Genomic DNA, 23,717 nt, shown 5'->3' with positions numbered 1-23,717 from the left:
CTAAATCTTCCTTAAGCACGGCGTTAATAAATACCGCTCTGCCTCTGGGTCCGTTCTCAGGAGCTGCCCGTTGTCTTTCGATTCAAGTGCAGATTCTTACCCTGCATTCAAAGCCCACCTTCCTTTTTAGCCTTCTCTCTTAGCCACTAAACAACCTCGTTGCGCATCAAGATCGCCTGGGGAGCTCGGTAAACAGGTGCCTGCCCCGGAGAGGTTCTGATTTAGCGGGCCTGCGCTGGGCGCTGGCACCTGCGCGGTTAACACGCTGCCCCGCCCCGCCCTCAGGTGCGTCGGTGCCCCCCACTCTGGACGCACTGGTCCGGCGCGGTTCTAACCAAGCCATGTGCTTCCAGCCTCTTCGCCTGGCTATGCTGATCCTTTAGCCTGAAATACTTCCCTCCCCGCCCCATCTCCACCTGTTGAAATTTTTCTCGTGCTTTAAGGCGCAGCTCAAATATCTCCTCCTTCAGGAAGCCTTTTCTGATTGTTCCAAAGGGATAGGATGCAAACTCCTCAACATTAAATTTAAGGTCCTTTCACACAATACAGCCCCGCTTTACAATTCCAGTCCCATCTCCTGCCTGTTTCCTGCACTATCCCTAAGCTCCCACTGAAATGCAATCTCAGAAAAGGCCCTTTACACATACCTCTGCCAGGAATGCGGTGCCCTTCCCCCTCCTCCCTTCCCCCATCTCTCTCTTTTTTTTTTTAAACTTATCCTACTAGGCTCAGCTCATATGTCACTTCCTCCGTGCCACATTCATCACGACCAACAGTCTTTCTAGACTCCCCCCGCCCCCAACGGCCCTAAGTCACTCCCTCCTCTGTGCTTCCTCGGCCCTTTATACCCAATAGAGAACTCAAGACAGTAGCTTACTTCGTGGTTTACCTGTTTAACCGGCAGTGAACTTGGCTAAGGTTGTATTCTGAGGATCTGGCATAGAGTCGATACTCGGTCATTCCTTCTGGAATGCATGCGTGAAGGAGTCTCTTTCCTCCCGAGCCACCCCTCCCCCAGGACGATCTTTGCTCTTTGCACTTCTCCTTTCGCATTTTTCTTCCCCCGTCTTTTCTGTGCTTGTTTTATTCCTCCTGCTAGAAGGCCAGTACCCTTGAGGGCAGAAACCCTGTAAGATTTCACTCTCTATCCCCAAGCCTGGTTCCTTACCCGTGGCAGGAGCTCAATAAATGTTTGTTTAATTGAATTGTAGGGTGTTGTGCTCAGCTAGCTGCTAAACAACCCCGTTTAAGGGGTTAACTAATAACACTCGGAGATCTTCTCCTCTGGGGGCATTTGCATTTTAATGGAAATCTTAAAAACCCGAAGGAAATGTTCTCTAATGGTGGGATTGCAGGCCTTGTAGGGAGGCTCATTTTGGTGGTGCTGGATGGGCACTGGGGAAAGTGCTTCCAGCCCAGGAGTCTCTCCTCCAACTTTTTTGGACCCCCTTGGGCAGTCTGCTGAGGCAGAATAATGATTTTAAACACATAAAATAAAATAAATAGCATTACAAAAATAGTTATAATGAAATATGATCAAAATATTAAAAGCATCAAATCTGTGATATAGTGGTGCATGTGCTTCTTCATTATAGCATTGATAGACAGGTCCACTGGCAGATCTAATAATACTGTGATTTTGTCATCGTGATGAGTGTAAGCAATATTTGGGATATCTGCCACAACTGGAAGGTGATGTGAAAATATAAGTGATTCTGTTGGTGAAAAAGTCACAAACTGCTCATACCTTGATCTATTGCCTACATTCATAATTGAAGGAAAAGATAAATTTCAGTTAGAAGTTAGTGAAAGTAAAGGTATATTTTCCCCCCATCCAAATTCTACCCTTAGTCTCCACCATGGACCCGGGATTAAGACCTTGCTTAGCTGACCCCCCTCACCCATATGATGTGGTGGTGAGTGGTCCTGAAGCCAGTGTTGTTCTGACCCTGGCTTCTGTTCTCCACTGCCTCCACTGTTTTTCTGTCTTCCACTGCCTCTACTTGAACTCCCAGATTCTTTTTTTTTTTCTTTTTACCCTTTATTTTCACAACCAAGGATGGTAGTCTAAATTTCTTTCATTTACACTAGAAGTGTGAAAGAAGAAGAAACAAAAAGGATTGTCAAGGCTTGGGAGAGAGAGGGGATCTTTAGTCCCTAGACCGGGAGGGTCCCCTCCCCAAAGTTCTAAGTGCAGAGTGGGGTGGAGTGAGGCCGGGAGGAGGAATGGACCCTGCATTCTGAGGTGGGGAAGCAGTTGCAGAGTTTACTTGAGAGTCTCTCCTGGCTCCTTCTAAATTCAGAAGTCAGTACTGGGGCCAAAGAGCCTGATCCTAGGGGTGGTCCAGCATAATATCCACCCTTCTTGGTGGTTAGTGACTAAGTGAAATATCACTGCTCTTGAAACACCGCACTCCCTAATGCTGATGTTATTTCTAATTTGGGTAAAAGTGTTTGTGCCGTTCTCTTTTTAGCATCAAAATACAGGGAACATATTCAGTCCATTCCCAGTTATCCTTGTGTATTTTAGCCACTTGGAGGCAATTTTCTCCCAGATAGATTTACCCAGCTGTTTGCCATGCTGTGGGGCACATACTTCTGCTCTCAGTGGGTGCGTGCTTAGAGAATACAAGTAAATCTGAATATTAGCCGGACATGTTGCTACCAGAGTGAAGACCATATTAGCCCAGGCCAACCATCATCCCTGCCCCTAATGGTAGTGACACCAAAGGTTTTGCCCTTGACATCTTCCTTTGCTCCTGGGTGCCTTTTCCTTGCGTGGCTCATTCATTTTTATTGCTTCAGCTGTCACCTCTGCACCTCCAGCCTGCCCTCTCACCTGGCCGGACATCCCCACTTCAGTGTCCAGTGGTCACCTATATTTCTAAAACTTAACTCTTTCTTCCTTAACAAACCAACTTTACCTTTCTAAAAAACAGCTTTATTGAGATATAATTTGCACACCATAAGTTCACCCATTTTAAGTGTATGACTCAATTATGTTTTTATAAATTTACTGTGTTGTTGCAGCCATCACCAAAATCCAGTTTTAGAACATTTGCTTCACCCCAAAAAGATCCCTTATACTCATTTGCAGTCGATCCCCATTCCCACCCACACTAACCTGCTTTATGTCTCTTTAGATTTGCCTTCTCTGGACATTTCATGTAAATTAAATTATGTAATATATATGTAGTCTTTTGTGTCTGGCTTCTTTCACTTAGCATAGTGATTTTGAGGTACATCAATATTATAGGTTGTAGCAGTACTTCGTTCCTTTTTATTGCTGAATATATTCCATTATATCGATATACCACATTTTATTTATCCATTCATCAGTTGATGGACATTTGGATTGTTTCCACTTTTTGGCTCTTATGAATAATGCTGCTATAGAACATTCACATACAAGTCTCTGAGTGGACATATGTTTTCATTTCTCTTAGGAATGGAATTGCTGGGTCATATGGTAAACTTATGTTTAACTTTTTAAGAAACTACTAAACTGTTTTCAAAGGTGGCTGCACCATTTTACAGCCCACCAGCAATGGATGAGAGTTTCAATTTCTCCCCATTCTCACAACACTTGATATTGTCTGTCTTTTTAAATATAACCATCCCTAGTTGGTGTGTAGTCTTATCTCAGTGTGGGCCAGTGTCATTTTGAACCACTCCCATTTCTAACTACAACACCCCCCATTTCCACCAATTTTATGGCTAGAAACCATAAGCTATTCTTCCTTCCCCTATATTTACATGCTGTAGAAGTGAGCTGCTATAGTCTTCCTCCGATAGTGCTTGGATTTGCCACTTCTTCATTCCCCCTTACACTACCCTACCTGGGTCTGCATCATCTCACACCTAAATTTCTGCAGTCTTCCAGCTCCTCTCCTTGCCAGTTGTAGTTCTTTCTTCAAATCTTCCTTCTTGTAGCTGCAGATTAATTGTTAGAATATTAACATGAAAAGGGCATGCATGGACGTAGAACCAGGGGATCTGTGTTCTAGACCAGGAATCACACTCATTGTCACATGACCTTGAGTTAGTTCTGTAACTTACCTGAGCCTAGCCTCCTTCATTAAGTCACTTAACCTCTCTGAGCCCCAGTTTCCTCGTGTGCAAGGTAGGGATAATAATAGAGCCTATCTGATAGAGTTGTTATAAGGCAACCATACAGTCCACGTAAAGTCTTTACTTAGCACAGTGCCAGGTGTCTGTGGAACACTCAATTAGTGCGGGCTAATATTATTATTTTGATGTTGTTTATGACTATTATTATTCATTATAATGGAGGTATCTTCCAAACCTATCACATGGTTATCATAAGAAGCAGATGTGGCTGTGAATATGAAAATGCTTTGAAGAATGCCATGCAAATTGCAGTGGTGTTATTTTTACACAATTTTTCCCTTGCTCAAGGAGAGAGAGAGAGGCAGTGCAAGACAGCAACAAGAACATAGGCGTTGCTGCCAGTCTAACGTTCAAATCTGGACTGTGCTACTTAACAGTTGTGAGGCTTGGGCAAGTCATTTAACCTCTTCATTTTGGTTTTCTCATCTGTAAAATGGGTATAATTATAAATCACATTCAGGATAATACTGTAAGGAAGGTGCCTATTCCATGAGCGGTGTTCAGTAAACTGTGGCTTTTTTTTTTTTTACCTCACAGTATATCCTTCTTGTATACTTTCTCTAAATTACGTTCTGTGTAATGAATTCCCACCTTATTTAACCAACTGTATTCCCCATTGCATCCCAACACCCCCACTGAAGGGAGGCTGTAGTGTGGGGCAGTTAAGAACTTGCACCTCAGACCAACTTGGGTTTTACTCTCAGCTCCCACTTAGCTGCATGACTTTAGGACAGTTACCTACCCCTCGAAGCATCTGGCCCCTCAACTGTAGAACGAGAACAGTTCATACCTCATGGGTTATTATGTGTATTAAATGAGACAATATAAACATAGGGCTTAGAATAGTACTTGGCACATGCACGTACTAAATACCCAGTAAATGGCAGCTGTCACTCTGATGATTTGTAATCACCTTTACTATTATTTTTTGTCCACACATTTGCTGTTATCCTCTCAGTCTCTGGCTTGGCTCCTTGTCTCTCCCTCCTGTGTCATCTTCCCCTCCTGGAACAGCCCAAATCCTGTTTTCAAGGCCCAGTTCAACTTCTGAACCTTCAAATTATCCCTTATTACTCCAGAATCTACTCATTGCTTTTTTTTTTTCTGAAAGTCCAGAGTTTGTGTCATATCTGTAATACAATTTAGGAATTAATTATTGTTAAACTTTTTCTTTTGTTTCCTCAACTGGACTGTAAGATTCCTGACAAGGACTATTTCTTCAGTTTCTAACGAAATTCTCACTCTACTTAATTGGTGCTAGACACATATTAGGTGCTTATTAATTTTTGATTGACAAACAATAGCTAAGAAAGCAAACATGTAAAAGTCATTATGAAATTTTAAACCAGGGGTTTCTTGATCACCTGTAGAGTCTTCTTCCTTGATATAAATCAAGATTGATCCTGAGCAAAATTATTTATTCCGAAACACAGCCCGGAGTGGAGAAAGGGGTGGTGGATGAAGAGTCACAAAATCAAGGCCAGCACTGTTAAGTTAGTAAAGCTTGTCTTTGCTGACACAGATGACCTTGTTTTTGTTTTCCTCATCACTTCTTGGCATCTCTCTCCAATCTCACCCCTTCCTCCAATCCTAGAGGACCTACTGCGCTCAGAAAGCTCTCCAAGTATCTCCTTCTAGCTTGAATTTCTGGGGAAGATTCTCCGAGCTTCCGAATTAGCTTTTTCTTTCTTCCCCACAGTATTCCCTCTGTATAGTTAGGAGTTAAGGAAGATAGCAGTCTGGCCAGATAAATTATTAAAATAAAACAGAGCTAACCCTTTATTGTGTTACCCTTCCCAAGGGCCTGGGGAAGTAACATCATAAATCCAAAGGTATAAATTTCTAATGGCAGAATTTAAAGGAGTGTGTTAGGAGAGTTGAAGAGATACTAGTGAGTGAGATTTGGTGTGAAAATAAGGGAAGTATTGAGGAGATGGCCTTTTCAGTGCTCCTAAAATCTTCCCTAAGGCCAATCCCACTGTGGATAATCCAGAGACAACCAAATGTAATAATAATAACCAACTTTTATTTGGCCCTTACTATGTGCCAGGCACTGTTCCTACATGTCTACATGCAGTCATTCATTTATCCTTCATGCTACTCTATGAGGAAGATATTATCATCACTCCACTTTATGGAAGAAAAAACTGAACAGTAGAGGGGTTAAGTAATTTTTCTAAGGTCACATAGCCCTCTAATGGCAGAGCTGGGATTCAAAGCCAGGCAGTCTGATTGAGAGCTCCTCCACCCGGGAATGGCTCTGTTGAATCTTGAGTCTCCCCTTATAGGCATTCTGGGAAAATGGAAGAGCCAACTTCATGAGAAAAACCTAGATATCGTCGTCGTCATCATCATCATCATCATCATCATCATCATCATCATCATCATTATCATCATCACAGCAGACAAGGTGTTGTGCCATTGTGTGCAGGACACTGCACAGAATGCTGGGAAGACAAAGAAGCATCCTGCCCCACTGCATCCTTGAATCAACCTGACCCCTGACCCCTTCAGGTTGCCTCAAATGCCTCCACTTCCACGAAGCAGTTTCTGCTCACCTCACCCAACCCCCAAATATGTATCTCCTCTGATTGCTATTTTACTTTCTGCCTGTGCTCTGCTATTTATTTATTACTTTCTGTCTTGTATTGTGGTTATTTATATACATTGTCATATAGCTGAGCCTTTGCACATTGCTGATTCCTTTGCCTGGCTGACTCCTACTCATTCTTTAAAATTCCGCTCAGGTCTTATTGCATTCCCTGACTCTCCTGTCTGGCTTAGATACCTCTCCTCTGTGTGCCCCAAACGCCTGGTATTTATTCATATCATAGCACTTATTATAATTGATTATAAATGTTTACTTGTCAGTATTCCTAGCTAAACAGATCCCAGATCCCAACATCAGGGAACATGTCTTATATTTATTTGAATCTTGAGTACTTTGCACAATACTTGACACAAATTAGGCACTTACCAAACTCTTTTCTTTTAAATGAATGAATCTTTCATATATGTCTGATTACACTTTGAGGATAAAATTGGATATCTGATTCATTTTTGTACCCCCAAGATGCCCTGCACTTAGTAGATGCTCAATAAATATAGCAATGACTAAATGACTGCAGAACACAGAAAGGGGTAAGATTCTGCTCTCAGGATATAGGGGAAGCCAGGGAACTACAGTGAAAGGTAGTGATATTAAAAGTTTGCATATCTAGGCTATGTCCTAAAATTGGTGATATAAACATTTACTACTGAAATGAATGAGAAAGAAAATAATATTTTTTTTCTTTTGTTTGAAGTTACTTGACTAGTAAAATGCAGACCAATATTCAAACCCAGGTCCAGGTGACTCTAAAGCCAATATTGTCCCTCTTGTACCACATTGGGCCTAGATGGGCCCAGAAGAACCAGTAGAGCTTAAGTGATTAGAAAGCAGTAGGCACTTCAGGAACCATAATGTATATAAACAGGTTGTTCAGAAAGGTCTATCTGGAAAGAGCATGGGGAATTGACTGAGGAAGAGAGAGGCTGGAGGTAGGAATGTCTATTTGGAGGCTATTACAACAGTCCCAACTTGGGGACAGAAAACAAGGAATTGATTTAAGGAGGAATTTGTGGACACTGGTGACTGAGAAGATACATAGACAGATGGAGATTCTGAGTCAGGATTACTCCAAAGTTTTGAGCCTAAGTGAAAGACAGTGAATTCAGAGGTGAGACTTAATTTTGAACGATGGTGAGTTTGTTTTTTGACATGTTAAGTTGACTTCTAGATGGGCAAGCTGAGTAGGTAGAAATGTGGGATTTAAGCTCAACAGAGGCCTGAGCTAGACCTGTAGATGTGTTGGGCATCTGCAAAGAGGTGACGGCTGAAGTTATGAAAGTGAGAGAGATATCCGAGGGAGAAGTGGAGAGAGAAAAGATCAAAGATCCAAGGTCTTTAAGGAACATTCACAATTAGGAGATGACAGGAAGAATTTAAATCAGTGAAGAAGACAGACCTCTATGAATCTATCTGAAGGAAATGAAATCACTGTCTTGAAGAGATCTCTGCACCCCAACGTTCATCGCAGCATTATTTACAATAGCCAAGACGTGGAAACAATCTAAGTGTCCATCAACAGATGAATGGATAAAGAAAATATATACATACATATACATGTAGTGGAATATTATTCATCCATAAAAAGAAAGAAATCTTGTCATTTGCAATAACATGAATGACACTTGAGGGCGTTACGTTAAATGAATAAATCAGACAGAGAAAGACAAATACTGTCTGATCTCATTGTATGTGGAATCTAAAAAAACCAAACTCACAGAAAGAATAGGTTGGTGGTTACCAGAGGCAGGAGGGGAATGGCCAAAGGTGTTTAAAAGATACAAATTTCCAGTTATAAGATAAATAGGTTCTGGGGATATAATATACAGCATAGTGACTATAGTCAACAATACTTTATTGTATACTTGAATGTTGCTAAGAGAGTAGCTCTTAAATGTTCTCATCACACACACAAAAATTGAGGTGATGGATGTTAACTAAACTTAGTGTGATAATCATTTTGCATTATATACATAAATCAAATCATTATGTTGTGTACATTAAACTTATTCAATGTTATATGTCAATTATAGCTCAATAAAATTGGGGGAAGGGAGACAACAAAACCAAAATATCATCATATCTTGGAATTCAAACTATAAGAGCTTCAGAAAGGAAAGGATATTCATTGGATGGGTTTGGCAATTAAGTTTGGCCATATCGGAGAGAGAATTTTGGTAGAATGGTTGGGTTAATTACAGAGGAGGAAAATGAATTGTGGAGGCAGAGAATGTAGGTTACCCTTTGGATAAATTGAGAATAAAAAGAAAGGGAAAAAAAGAGTATTGGTGTAAGAAAGATTTTAATGAAGATACTAAAGCAAAGGGTAAGTAAGTGGAAGAGAGTTAACTGAGCAAAACTCTTAGAGGCGGGATGAGATGACAAGGAGGAGAAGTAGTGGATAAAATTTGGAATAATTTCTGTGGGAAATGATGTAGGAGGCAATGAGGATACATAAAAGGATTGCCAAGTAAAATGTAATAAAGTTCAGTTGAAGTTTCATTGCCTGAATTTTGGTTGGGATCCATTTTCTTGGTTTAATGTTTTTTCTAGTAATGTCTGGAGCCCAGGAGTGGAAACAAAGATATATGGGTACATCTCAGCATTAGGAATTTCCATTGCTGGAGTGATAGGTGGTCAAGGATTCCAAAAAGGCAATGTGGCTCGTGAGAGCAACCTGGATGCAAACCATGGAGGTGAGGTCAAAGCTGCGGTGGCTGGGTAGCAGTTCCAGAGAAGCTGGGAAGAGGTTGATTATGGGAAGTGGGAAGAGTCCAGCAGTGAAGGCAGACCCAGGAAAAATAAAATAGGTGTATCTGAAAGGCAAAATTCCTAGAGAAATGTCTAAGAGAAGAAAAATGAAATGAAGTAGTAGAAGTACTTACACAGAATTATTGTTGGGAAAGAGGTTAAGAATAAGAAATGAAATAGTGAATTAGTGGAAACTGAAAAGGAAAAGTGGCATGGGACTATAAAGACAGATGTGAAGATCTGGCATGAAGATCAAGAGATTTGGGGAGAAATGGTTAGAGCACATGGAAAACTTAGATTTTTTTCTTGTTAAGCCATGATGGACTATGGTTACATTGGAAAACTGGGGCAGGGATCAGCATTTGTACATCAGTCATTAATGGCTCAGGAAATAGCAGGCTAAAAGTCACAAAGCTTGACTTTTAGAAGGCAGACATTGAAGGTAGGAGGCACAACCATATAGGTTTGAATGTGAAAATAAAGGGGAAGCATTGGTGGTACCTTCTTAAGAGATCTGCGTGTCACATCACAGATCTGTAAGAGCTTTCACAGATAGGGTGCCTCTAATTCCCAGATTAAAAGAAGCAGATATATGGTGACACAGAACAATACCCAAGCTCACATCAGAGTGCCAATGGCCCCAGGTGGAGCTACAGAAAGGAAGGAGGTGGGAATATTGATTTCTTCCTTACAAAAGAGACACTTAGCCCTAAATTTTCCTGGCAGGGATGAAATTCTGAGACTTGACTTAAATGGACTTAAATGGACTGGTGAAAGCTAGGATAGGGAGATTTGTTTTTCCTTCATGGGTAACGTAAAGAAGAAATCATTTCCTGGCTATTTTATTACAGCATTGGGCATAGCACTATGGAAGTCAAGATGCCATCCCATTCTAATCTTTCATTTTCAGTCATATATGACTCTCTTGGTAGTTGTCCTTTGGGGTTGAAATTTGCCAGTTTTGGTTTGGACAATGAGGTAGATGAATTGGTAAGAAACAGTATAAGCAGCAGGAAATCATGGACAAACTCAGGGCTTTAACCAAGGCAAGAATTTGTTAGGGCCTCTTAAAACTCTAGCGCCGGCTGGCTAAGTGGGCTCAAACTTTTTGAGCCTTAATTTCATCATTCCGAAGGTAGACCTTCATGTTCTCTCCTACAATAATAAATAGTTAGGAATGAACAATCCTTGGAAATTAGAACAGTGCTGTAGAGTGTTGGACTTAAATTCTAGTCCTTAAAAATGGGCATTATCTCGGCAAGTCATTAAACTTCTATGTCTTCGAATTCTCATCTATAAAATAGGAGGGGGTTCCTTCCAAGGCTAAAATTTAGGTATAAGTTTATCAAGAGCTGAGGGAACAAAAGCATTTTTTTTAACCTCTTTTATTTATTTATTTATTTATTTATTTATTTATTTATTTATTTATTTATGAGGAAGATCAGCCCTGAGCTAACATCCATGCCAATCCTCCTCTTTTTGCTGAGGAAGACCAGCTCTCAGCTAACATCTATTGTCAATCCTCCTCCTTTTTTCCTCCCCAAAGCCCCAGTAGACACTTGTACGTCATAGCTGCACATCCTTCTAGTTGCTGTATGTGGGATGTGGCCTCAGCATGGCCAGAGAAGCAGTGCGTCGGTGTGCGCCCGGGATCCAAAGCCGGGCCACCAGTAGCGGAGCGCGCACTTAACCGCTAAGCCATGGGGCCAGCCCAAGGAACAAAAGCATTTGAAAGAGAAGTTTACAGGTAGAAAGGACTGGAGGCAAACTTAAATAACACATGTTGTGATTAGTTGAAGAACTAAGAAGCCAACCTTATATCATCCATGTTAGCATCACAGTGAGTGCTCATCATCATTATGAGAAGCAAATTTCAGAAAGTGAAAAATTAAACCAAGATCTCTTTAATCTCAAAAGCCTTTATTTTTAACAATTTTACCATTTGGATTAAAAAAAATGATTTATCTTAGAATTTCTAGAGTGGCAGAAAGTTTGAAGCTTTTATTTATAGGATGCTTTTAAAAATGATTTCATTATTATCCATTAGTTTTTATGTATATATAGTGTGCTATACCCCTATACAGCAAAATAGATAGAATTATTTCTCAAGTGAAATGGAAATGCATGTAAGTTGGAAAATTCTGAGGACAAAAATTCTAGTAAAATAGATAAACTATGTGATAGAATAAATAATATTTTAAAATGCATTTCTATCCCATGTGCAATGTAGCTAAATTAACATCACTACGGAGACTCTAACCTTTGGATTTCATGACGTTTAGCATGCTTAAATTCTCAATATTAATACTCTTTTACCCAAGTGTTACAAATTTAATATTCATTTACATTTTTCTTCTGGTTCAGTAAATAATTTTGAACTTTGACACTACAGTTGAGTGAGGGTATAATGCCTAGTAAAATGGTTAAGACGTTTTTGCATGTGTGTTATTGTTATAATGAGCTTGTTTTTGAGCTTTCTGAGTAGAGGTGATCTGGTCTGGACCATCCCAGTCCAGAGCTTATTTTAATGGTAGTTTTCTCTTATAAATAGAGTCTGTGAATCCTTTCTTTCCACCTATATTAGCAATCTCAAATGTTTCTTGCATATTCCTGGGTTTAGTTGTCTTTTTGTATGTCCATACTTGACTTTTTCCTCCTGCCTTCTCTTACAGAGGTTCTTACCTATGTTACATCAAATATTCTATTGCCAAACTTGACAAAAAAACATTTTATTTTAATTATTTCCCATTTAGAATCCTTCAATTGATCTTAGATTTATATTGTTTACACCTACTATTGTCTTTTTTCTTTATATTCTCAGTCATAATGGAAGACAAAAAGAAAACATCTTGCTATGAAAAAACAGTTTTTCATAGGCTCTAAGCTGGGGAGGCAAGGTATAGAAACCTATATGGCCAGTCAAGAGTTTTAAATGGTTTCGAAAGCTTTATCATTTAGGGCTCTCTTGTACCATCCTTTCCAACCAGCACCGTTCGTTAAAAGATTGCCCCAAGGAAGGTTTCCTATTTTATATACAAGGAAACTGACATAGAAATAAGTATCGTGGTTAAAACCATGGGTGATGGAAGCAAAAGCAGAAGAAAATTTATCTACTTCTCTTGGCCATTTTGCCTCCATCTATCTTCGGGGAGAATACGTTATAACATAGGGAGTCTTCACGTAGCTGATTCAGAAAAGCTGTGCGACGAGTGCACACAGTTGCAGAAACATCTTAGATCAAGATTCTATAAAGCACAAACACAGAGATGTAACAACAGCGTGTTCTGGGGAGGGCTGTGGAACAGACAGGTCTGTAATAACAGTTGGTCACGGCTGCAACGCGGGCCACAAAGATAAAACAGGGGTAGCCAGAATCTGAGCTTTATTCAGCAACATGCGCTCACCATGATGCCGTCATTTTTCCTTCTGAGAAAAAGTGCAATCTAATGGATTACCCTCTCACTTCACAGGGGACCCTGCCGGGATGCCTGGGCTTTGAGCTCTCCAAAGCAGAGGCCTTCAGAAATCAGGGCAGCGATACTGAGGTTAAAAAGCTGTTGTGAGCGATTCCAGAGTCTGGGCAGAATGTCGTCTATGGGCACTAGGTAGAGATGCGTGCGCGGGGCTGGGCTGGGCTGGGCCCCGTACGGAAGGAGAAACCTTGCACCAGCCACCGCGTCTGCAGGACCCTGGCGAGAATCTGCTTTGGAGAGGGTGGAGGAGAGTGCAACCCCGAGAGGGGCCTGCTCCCTTGGGAGGGAGAAAGCCGGCAACAGCAAAAACAGTGCAGAGTGAGGGGTGAAGACAAGGGACCGGAGAGGGGATGGGGCAGGGCGGAACTGCATCCTGGAGGTGGGAGGGGGTACCCTTGAAGACTGAGGACTAAGCCGGGACCAGAGAAGTGTAAGGGAAAGGCCCTTTCTTTCAGCAGCTCCCAATTCGTTTCTGTCAAAGATGGCCAAATTCCACGCTGCCCTTCCCCCTTCTGCACCTTTTCTAGTCCCCTCGGGTTGCTCCCCAGTGCTGCGGGAGGCCGTGGGGAGCTCCGGATGTGTCTGTGTGTGGGGAGGAAGGTGTGGAACAGAAGAGACCCTCCCGGCCGCGCCTCTCACCCCGCCGGCCCTTTGGGAGGTTCTTTTAGTTGAGAAAGAGAGCTCTGCCGCTTTAAGGTGGGGAGTAGGCGTCACCTCTGTCCGGGTGACGAACTGGGGAAGGGACCTTGTGGGCGTACCCATGCAAAGCAGGAGGCGGTACCCGCGGTGGGCGGCCCCATAGTAAAATATTGGAGGGAGGGGCGGGGTCGAGGAGGCTAGGCACCTTGGTGGGCGGGGCTCGGGGGGCGGCGCCTCTCCGGGAAGGCAGGGGAGGGGGAGGAGGAAGCGGCCGGGTTGGTACCATTGCGCGCGTTCCGGGAGGGGGACAAGTGACATTCCCTTGGAGGGGGCGGGCCCTTCCCGGCGGCGGGGCCCGGCGCTGAGGCGGGGAAGGGCAGTCCCCATTCCCCCGCCAGGCGAGAGGCCGGGGCCTCGGGGAGGGGGGCGCTGCTCTGCTCGCGTCCGAGGCGGGGCCGGCAGTACCTTTCGTGGCGCGGTGCGGCGGGGGGAGGGCCGAGGGGAGGGGAAGGGGCGGTACCGGGAGGGGGAGCCGGAAAGGGGGAGGCGCCGGCGGACAATGGAGCCTATGTGTGCCTGCGGGAGTGGGACGGCGCCGCCGCCGCCGCTGCCGCCGCCGGGGGGAGACGCTGCGCCGCCGCTGCCTCTGGCCCCGGCCCCGGCCCCCCGGGGCTGAGAGCCGCCCAGGACCGAATCCCCCTCCCCTGCTCCGCTCCTCCTCCGCCCTCCCCCACCCCTGCCTCGGGAGTAAGTGGTACCTCGGGGGGAGGGGGAGGGGAAGGACCGGAGCCGGGGGTTCGGGGGAGCCGGGTCCGCGTCCGCGTGTTTTGAGCCGGTTTGGGGGCTGGGGTAGCCACAGCCGCGGAGAGCCGTGGGGAGGGGGAAGGGAGAAAAGGGGCGGGGGTCGAGGTTGCGGCTTTAGTGAGTTGAGTCTGGAGAAACCTGTGGGGGGAGGTGGAGAGGCGTCCTCTGCTCACCGCTCAGTGAGCGGTGGGGAGAGACGGAGGCGTCTCTCGATTTTTTTAGAGGCTGTGTCCCAAGCAGTGGTTGGAGAGGCTAAATGAGAAGATGGGACGGTCCCAGGGTCCTGGGATGAAGGGGCATTGGCGGGGCGAGATGGAGAGCTAAATAAGGGAATTCGAGTTGAGTTTGGTGGGACCTGTAAGACCCCGAAGATGGATAGAGAGGTAAAGGGGACTTTGCAGGCCAGTGACTTGTTGAAGGGTAGCGGGAAGTGAAAGCTAAGAAGAATGTATGAGTAGTAAAGAGCTCCAGCAGGTGAGGTGGTGATGTCTAGGTCACTGAGTCATCGTGGGGGTCGTGGACACACCAGTGATTTCCGAAGTGGAGCCCTGGTCATTGACCTTTGAAAGTTGCAAAGACTATTAAGATGTCACTGGTTAGTGTTGGGTGAGCCTGGTTAAATGGAGATATCCTAAGGAAAACAAGAGCAGGGTTGCTTATTATGTTCAGAGGGAAGGGCCAGAGGCCTGTAATAATGTTGCTGGGGACCTTATGTGAAGGCTCCGAAGCCTGAAGGAGAAGCCTGAAATCTGTCCTCCAAGAGCCCCGGTCTGTGATAGAGAGGAGTGACTTAGAGCCTCAATTGCAGCCCAGTTGGGGACTAATAAAGTTATTAGACAAGGTAGAGAAATGGATATAACTCTTGGTGGAGAGAGACTCTAAGGTGGGATAAAATTGGTGCAAAGTCAGACTTTGGTTAAGACAAACATGGATGGATCATTGGCAGTGACTTTAGTGGGAAAATGGTTGCGTGGCTATGTCGAGTTAATTTTGATCAATGGTGTGTGATGGAGTATTTGATAGCATTTGATATATTGAAGATTGTGTCTTCATTCTTGGGCCAGAGATTTGGACTCTTGTGCACTGAGCACAAAGTGATGGATCAGAATTAGCAGGTAGGAGGAATAATTAGTAAAATAGTTGAGAAATGGTGGTGGGGGACAAAAGGATATAGGTGGGTAAGACTCATGTGTGGCTTAAGAAACTTTGACTTTTCATGGAGATTGTGCAACCTAATTGTACTGTTGATTTTGTTTTTTGACTGGATACGAGTGATTTGAGAAGTTTTAGCAAGGAATTAATGTTAGTGTGAATCATGCTATGGTCCTAAGTACAAATTTAAGAAAGACCTCCTTACTGACTATTGAAAAAGACCCAAGCTATTAAGGACAGAGATGAGTTAATAAAAGGAGCAGTTAGTCAGATGGCATAAGGATGCTTTGAGGAATGAGGACTCCATTAATTGATGATTTGGATAAGAAGAGAAAATTTAATGCAAAGTTGAGACAGGGGTGACATTTCATACTTTTAGGACCTAGGATCCAATGGTATTGAACCATTCGAATATTACTTTGTAATAACAGTGTTGAATGTAAGATGACAATAGTTCCAAAAGATATGATAGATAGATGAGGAGGTCATTGACTAGAAGATGAAGGAACAATTTCCATACTATTCTCTTAAAAGGCAAATTGTATGTAACTTGGCTCTTGGGCTAAGGATTCCTGACCTGGATTCTTAGATGATTAGCATAAGCTAAAAAGGAACTTATGTACATTGGAATTTATTCTATGGGATATTTTCCCCATAGCCTTCAGAGGTGTCTGCTCCTGTGAATCAAAAGAAAATGCTCTCTGGCTTGTAGGGAAAGAAAAAAGTACTGAGATTTCACAAGCATTATAATCAACTAAATATTTGATCGTGGTGACTTGGTATAGGGGTTAGAGCCTTGAACTTGGAATCAGGAAGTTGGCTCTCCCACTAACTTATATGTGACGTTGAACAAATCTCTCATATTTATTTTCCAATTTTCCTATTTATGAGGTGTTGATAGCACTGCAGTGACCACTCATAACACATTGCAGCGCTTAACAAGTTAATGCCTATCTGCAAAGTGCTTTGAACACCTCTGATATTAGAGATTATGTAGTCCAACTTTTTTCTCACTTCTGAAAAACTACTATCTCAGGAACAGACCAAATTCAGCTTTTTTAACAATTATAGCAGCATGCTTGATCAAGGAACCAAAAGGAGTACCTGATGCATCTGTCTTGTTTTGTTGTCTGGATTTTGGTTTTATATTAGTTTTGAAAGGTGATACCTCTTCCCCATTTAGTGGCAAGACAGTAATAGTGATGACAGTTGTAGAAATGTAAGCAAAGATCCCCATGGGAGAGTGGGAATATACATGCTGTGAGCGCTAACCTAGGCTGATACAGACCCTAAATTTGTGTGACCTTGGACATGTTGCTTGGCTTCCTGGTGGCTTAACTTTCTTTAACTATGAAATAATGTTGGTGGAATGACTTACTTGTCTGTCTGCCTTGGTGGCTATGATGTTAGCGTCCATAGTAACTTTATTTGCTCTGGATCAGAGGTTCTTAACCCTTTATGTCCCATGTACCCCTTTGGCAATCTAATGAAGCATAGGACCCCTTCTGAGAATCATGTTTTTTTTGTGTGTGTGAGGAAGAGTAGCCCTGAGCTAACATCCAATGCCAGTCCTCTTCTTTTTTGCTGAGGAAGATTGGCCCTGGGCTAACATCCGTGCCTATCTTCCTCTACTTTATATGGGATGCCGCCACAGCATGGCTTGACAAGCCGTGCGTCAGTGCACGCCCGGGATCCCAACCTGCAAACCCCAGGGCGACGAAGCGGAGCGCGCACACTTACCCGCTGCGCCACCGGGCCGGCCCTGAGAATCATGTTCTTTAAATGCATAAAATAAAATACGTAGAATTACAAATGACATCAAAATGTTAAACAATTGTGATACAGTAATTTATCATGCTTCTTTGTAAAATTACATAACAAAATGTAGCAGCAGATCTAGCTACAATAGTATACGACAATACTATAATTTTGAAGTAGTGATGAGTGTAAATATTATGTTGAGATATCTACAATGACTGTAATGTGGCGTCAAAGTGTCTTGTGGTTTCTCTTGGTGACACAGTTACAAGATTGCTAATACTACCCCGGGTCATTACTGACATTCACAATTGAAGGCAGTGCTAACTTTTACTGAGAGGTTAGTGAGTATGAAGATTGATGTTTTCCCCAGCAAGTTCACAGCTGCCCTCTCCTTTAAGTCTCTCCACAGACCCGTTGGGAGGCAGTGGATCCCAGGTTAAGAACTGCTACTCTAGACCCACTGATTTTTGAAAGTTAAATTATCTTATGGCCATTTATGTTTTAGGCTTTGCAATATTTTTTTCAGCATCTCCACCATGCTAAAAACAAGGGCATAGAAAAGATATAAAATAAAAATCCGTTTTGCAACCTGTGGTGACTGTTCTTGGTTGTGGAGAAGGTTAAAAACAATGATTAGAATGAGGCTTTTGGGTCTAGTGGATTTTACTTTTTTGAACTTCCTAGTCTTCAATGGGGTGGATTTGGGCTACAGTGCTCCAACTTTGCATTTTGAGTTTTAGTGGTTTTTGCCTTCCTTCCCCATTTTTGACCTAATTATTTTCTTACTACTCTTTCTTCCAAATATCATTTTGGCCACAGAGCATTGAGGAATGGGTGATTTTCTTTGCAGTTGGTGTGAATTGGGGTATGAATTTTTTTGTTCTTCTCATCCTTGTAGGACTGAATGTGGGACTAGCTGGTATCACTCCACTTTGATCTAAAAATTCCCTTCCATTTGGGAGGCAGAGATCATTCTTGGAAAGTTCCTCTGTGTCCCAATGTAGAAGAGAGAGCAAATTGGACATCTTGAAAGGTAAAGAGCCTGGTGATGAGCACATAACTTCTGTGATTCAATTTAAGTATGTTGTATTTTTGTTTCTGTTTCTGTAGGGTCTCTTATAGGTTAAAACTACATTTGTTCACTATCATAGCAGTTCCCAAGGCAAAGGTCATCAAGTTAAATGCAAGTCAGAACTATAAGTGCAGTTACCTTATGCTTTTCTGTGAGCAGGGACTTCTGCAGTAACTCCCCTCGTAGGAAGGGCAGGTGGTGAGAAGTTAAACAGATATTTATCATGTCATCATTGATTTGCGTGTGAGGCAAGGGTAGTGATACACAAGCCCCAAGCTCATTATAATACTTGGATCAACCAGCATGTTTATTGAGTTTCCATTGGGTGTTGGGTGCTGAGATGATAACCTTTTCCTCAGGGAGTTCCCTGTCTACACATAACACAGATACAGTTTTATAAGTGTTGTAATAGTGTTGTGAATATAATGCTGTGGGACCACAGAGGACATTCCTGAGGATAGTTGGAAATCAAGGAGAATTTCACAAAGAAGGACATTTGTCCTGAAATTTTACTTTGGGTAGCCATTATCAAAATTCATTTTTGAATGCTTAAATTTCGTCAAAACTCTTTAGCTTAATATAAATTTTTATTTGCTTGCTTAAAGTTGTTAGCTGGAAGGATGATAGATGCATTTTTACCCTGTGAGTATGAAAACATATTAGTATTTTGTTTGGACCAAGGTTTTCTGTACATGCCCATTGTATAGTTTTCTTTTCTCCACATGTTTGGAAAATATTGGTTCTTCCTATTGTGTACTTTTTCTGAGAGGAAGCCTTTTAGTAGTTGGCATGCCAGAAATTAAGAATGAGCTAGGAATGGAATCCTGAGGCCTTTTAGTTCCACATTCTAAGTTTGATACTATGCCTTTTATGGAGCAGTGGTCATAGCATAGAAATGAAATTTGTTAAACATGACATAGTTGTAATAAACTTGACTTCTTAGAGCAGGAAAGTGGGAAAAGATCATGGGAAGAGCTGAAATTGGAATTTTAGAGGTGATTCTGAGCTTGGTCAGATTAATTGGTGAATTTATTTACAACTTTGTAGTAACCTTATAGAGTCTCCTTTTAAAGATTCCTAAATAATTTGGCCTTATGACAGTCTGGAACTTGGTTCTTCCTTGCAATTTCAAAACTATAAATTCTGGGCAAAGGGGGAGGCTCAGAGTTATAATTCTAATTTACAAGGACTAGTGTTGGAAATTGTTCTGCTCCACCAGTAACTCAGTGTTTTATTGACTTATGTAGCTCAATTCAGTATAGCATTTTGCACCCAGTAGGCACTCAATCAAAGAAAATCATGTGGCCCGGTTGTTCAGCCCCATGTTCCCCCAAAAGTATATGAAAATAAATTTTCTTGCTGAATGCTTGCCATGTAGAGTTACAGTTGAGAGTAGGGAAGGACTGTGAATGGTATTCACTTTGTGAATTCAAAAGCGTATCTGGAATTTTGTCTCTTTCACCTTTACAGTTAGCTCTCAATTCTCTATACTAATAAAGAATGGGTGGTAGCAAAAATATGAGGTATTTTTTTCCCACTAAATGCCAAGAAATTTAAAAAGTAGAAAAATTGATTTTATTTGCTCTTAGTATTTTTCCAGTGTCTGAAAATAAAATGCACAGTTGGGAAGGAGGGAAAGTCACAAGGGCCTTGAAATATCTACAGATTAGATAATATGCTCTTTAATAATTGGAAGTTGATTCTATTTACATGGGAGGTAAACATCTTCCTCTTAAACTAATATTATAGAATAAATAGGAAACCTGTTCTTCTCTTAAGATATTCAGTAACAAAATGATATTGTTGATTTTTTTAATCCACTTAGAAATTTTTTTCTTTGTCCTCATCCAGGTGAGTGTCACCTTTGGGAAAGGGGTTCCTGAACTCCTCAAACTCCTCACCTCCAGGATGAGCACTGCAGTATCGTGACCCTTGGGGTTTTGGTGAGTACCCTGATGGAGGTAGCACTAGAGAGCATGCCTAGCTTAGAAAGATGATCTTGGGGAAAAAGTTCAACTTTTACTCAACAAATATTTTTTGAGTAAATACCACGTACTATAGTAAGTGCTAGGAATACAGGGATGAACAAATCAGTCTTGGTCCCTACCTTCATGGAGCCTAGTGAGAGAGATGAATGTTACACAAATGATCACATAATTACATGTATAATTATAAAACATGGAAAATGTTGTGAAGGAAAAACACAGGATGCTATGAAAAGAGTGTAATGGAGAATTTCGTATAGATTGGTGGCATTAAGGTATCCTTCCTCTCTGAAGAAGAAACACTGAATCTGAGATTTCATTCACTCAGCAAAATATTTAAACTTAATGTGGGAGGGTTGGGGTGAGGGAGAGAGGTGTCGAGAATGATTCCTAAATTATTGGCTTGAGCAGCTGGGTGGATGAAGGTGCCATTTACTAAAATGTGGAAGACTGAAGGAAAAATACACTTAGGAGGGAGGCTCTATAGAGATGAAGAATTCATCTTTGATCTTGTTAAGTTTGAGACATCTAGAGAGATATCAACTTGGCAGTTGTCTATACAGGTCTGCAGAGAGAAGCTGAGCGGGAAATGTAAATTTGGGAGTTGTTGGCATGGAGAGAACTTACAGAATGAGAAGAGAAGAGGACCCGGGGTAGAGTCCTGAGGAATTCTAAATTGTAGAGATGAGGTAGAGAAGGGGCCAGCAAAGGAAGCAGATAAAGAGTGACTGGAGAAGAGGAGGAAAACATGGTGTTATGGAAACCAAGAGAGAGTTTCAAGAAGGAAGTGATCAACTGGCAAAATTTAGGAGATGGAGTAAGATAAGGTTAGAAAAATGGCCAGTGGTGACCTTAACAAAAATAGGAATTTCTGTGATCTGTGGGTAAAAGTTGGTTTAAAATGGTTAAAGGGTGAATGGCAAGCAAGCTCTGTGTCTTGTCAACTCTGAGGAGAAACTTGGCCCTGAAGAAGAATAGAATGCTAGAGCTGGGTTTTGTTTTGCTTTAATTTTTTTTTTTAAGCTGGAAGATACAACGACATGTCTGAATACTAACTGGAAATACCCAGGAGAGGCAGGAGATGGAGGGGATGGCCAAAGGCAAGAGGAGAGTTCTCAGTAAGCTGGAAGGTGTGGGGCCAGACCACCTGTGGTGGGACTGACCTTTGGGGAAAAGTGGGCTATTTTCTCTGTTTCAAAAATAGAGAAGAAAGAGGTGATAGGTACTGATGAGAATAGGTTTGCAGATTTGATGGTGAGGACATCCTGCCTGGTGACTTCTCTTCTCCCTGTTAAGTCCTGGGCAAGACTATGCACTGGAATTGTGGAGGGAGGCAGGCAGGTGATAGTTAGAGGTGGAGAAAGTATGAAATGACTTAGGCAGATAGGCGAGTGAGCTTGCTGGAGAATGGTAGTGGTCATAGTAATAGTTAACCTAAGTGCTTAGCACTTGATGTGTATCACCTTACCCTGTCTGTCCACCAGGTTCCTACTTTGACAGGGAATGCAGTGATGAAGAGCACAGCCAGAGTGCTGGCGGAACACCAGCCCTACCACTTACTAGGATCTGACCCAACTTACTTGGGCAAGTTACTTAACATTTCAGAGCCTCAGTTTCCTCATCTGTAAAATAGGGATAGTAGAGGTACTTGGCTTCGGAGGTTGTGAATGAGTTAATATGTATGGACAGTGCTTAGAAGAGTGCCTGACACATAGTAAATGTTTACTAAGTATTATTTCAGAAAAGAGAGAAACATTGTATAAATAGATCTAAGCAGTTAGGAGATTTGGTTATATTGGGGGAAAAAATCTCTCTCTGGCTATAATTAACCATTCTGTGGAAGATCTTTTCCAATCCTTAAAGGTAAACAGTTCAGCACTAGCCTGCAAATATGGGAGCTAAAGAGCCTAAATTTATTCTTTGGAACTATATGATAAGATACTTGGCAGATATTTGTGCTCAGTTGTTTTAAGCATCAGAAAGGCTAAAGCTAGGGTGACTTATTTCAACAACTCCCTTGAATTAGGGAGGGAGGCAGGTGACAGTTGGAGAAGGTATGAAATGACGTTGGGCAGATAGGTGAGTGAGCCTGCTAGAGAATGGTAGTGCTCATAGTAATAGTTAACCTGAGTGCTGAGCACTTTTTGTACTAGCTAGGGGTTGAAAAACCTGGACTTTATTCCGCATCACTAGGTGAGCCCACATGCTTGTTACAGCCTTCTGTGCTGTCTCTCCACCTGGAAAGTCATGGTAAGGAGATGGCTTAGGGGAAGGAGCAGGATCAGAGAGCCCTGACTGGAGACACCATTCACACCCTGTGCTCCGTCCATTCATCTGGAAAAAGGCTGTTGATCAAGGTTGGACGAAGTGTGAGAATGGGAAACTGTATGTAGAAATACTTTGAAAATAAGAGTGTTTTATGTTCACAGTATTATTATTAGAAATAATGTTTGCGACCAGCTCATCAGAAAGGCCTGGCAGTTGAGGTGATTTGGTATTCGTAATGTGTTTTGTGTTCCTTTGGAAGAAGAGTACAACATAAATGCCAGGTGTTTCTTTTCTGAGGGAAGCTGAATAAGTCCCTGAGGATCCAACCACATTTTAGTACATCATGCTGAGTATTATAGAAAAACCAAAGAACTTTAAAGCAAGGTTCTTGTCTTCAAAGAACATAGTCTTCATTGGGAGATAAAATATACACATAGGACTATTCAATCCGACATAAGATTGAGTGCTAGAATGTGTGATGCAGACAGAAAGTACCAGAAGAAGTTATAGAAGGGGACTGTATAGGTGGTAACAGCTTTTCTTTTCCTGAGGTAAATGTTTTCTGATGGCTATGTCCATGCAAGATTCTTTTGCTACTTTTGTTTTACCAGTGATTCCTGGTGTTTAGTGAGAGGTTACAAGATGGTTTATGATCGTGTATGTCAAACATGACAACCACAGTCAATTTTATGGTCTAAACTGAAAAAAAGAAAAGCTGAAGGTGGTGGGGGTTAAAAATACCATGTTAAATATAATCAAGACCAAAATGTCTTTTAGGATGCTTTCTCCTATGGTCAGCTTAGAAACATTCCATAACATGTTATTCTAGTTCTTTTTCCTGACTTCTTTATTTAAAAAGAAAAAAATGTAATTGTGTGCACTCAGAACTTCCATAAATTCCTTTCAATATCTCAGGTAAAATAACTGGGACTATTACAAATTTCTAAATGAGGAAATAGACGTTTAACATTTGACAATAATCATGCTCAGTGTCAAAACCTAGAATATAACTCATCCTCCCAGTTTTAATCCAGTTCTCGAGTCTCGCAAAGTTTATGTAGGCTGTAACACCT

At 42.0% G+C, this 23,717-nt stretch overlaps 1 protein-coding gene across 6 annotated transcripts in view; it reads left to right on the top strand.

Annotated features, from left to right (window-relative positions):
* The window catches only part of LOC147918000 (uncharacterized), a 67,579-nt gene that overhangs the window by 42,607 nt on the left and 1,255 nt on the right, over window positions 1-23,717 (top strand). For 2 of the 6 annotated variants that reach the window (XM_087444442.1, XM_087444468.1), the window contains 2 exons: window positions 18,218-18,352; window positions 20,243-20,334. The gene's annotated coding sequence lies outside the window, so the exon portion shown is untranslated. The other 4 variants (XM_087444461.1, XM_087444445.1, XM_087444474.1 and 1 more) reach the window with 4 other exon arrangements.

This window comes from Ceratotherium simum, chromosome 2 (assembly GCF_057802395.1).
Source record: "Ceratotherium simum simum isolate JZ-2026a chromosome 2, ASM5780239v1, whole genome shotgun sequence".
Classification (NCBI taxonomy): Eukaryota; Metazoa; Chordata; class Mammalia; order Perissodactyla; family Rhinocerotidae; genus Ceratotherium; species Ceratotherium simum.
Note: the sequence above shows the minus strand (reverse complement) of the source record. Positions and strands in the feature narration are given on the sequence as shown.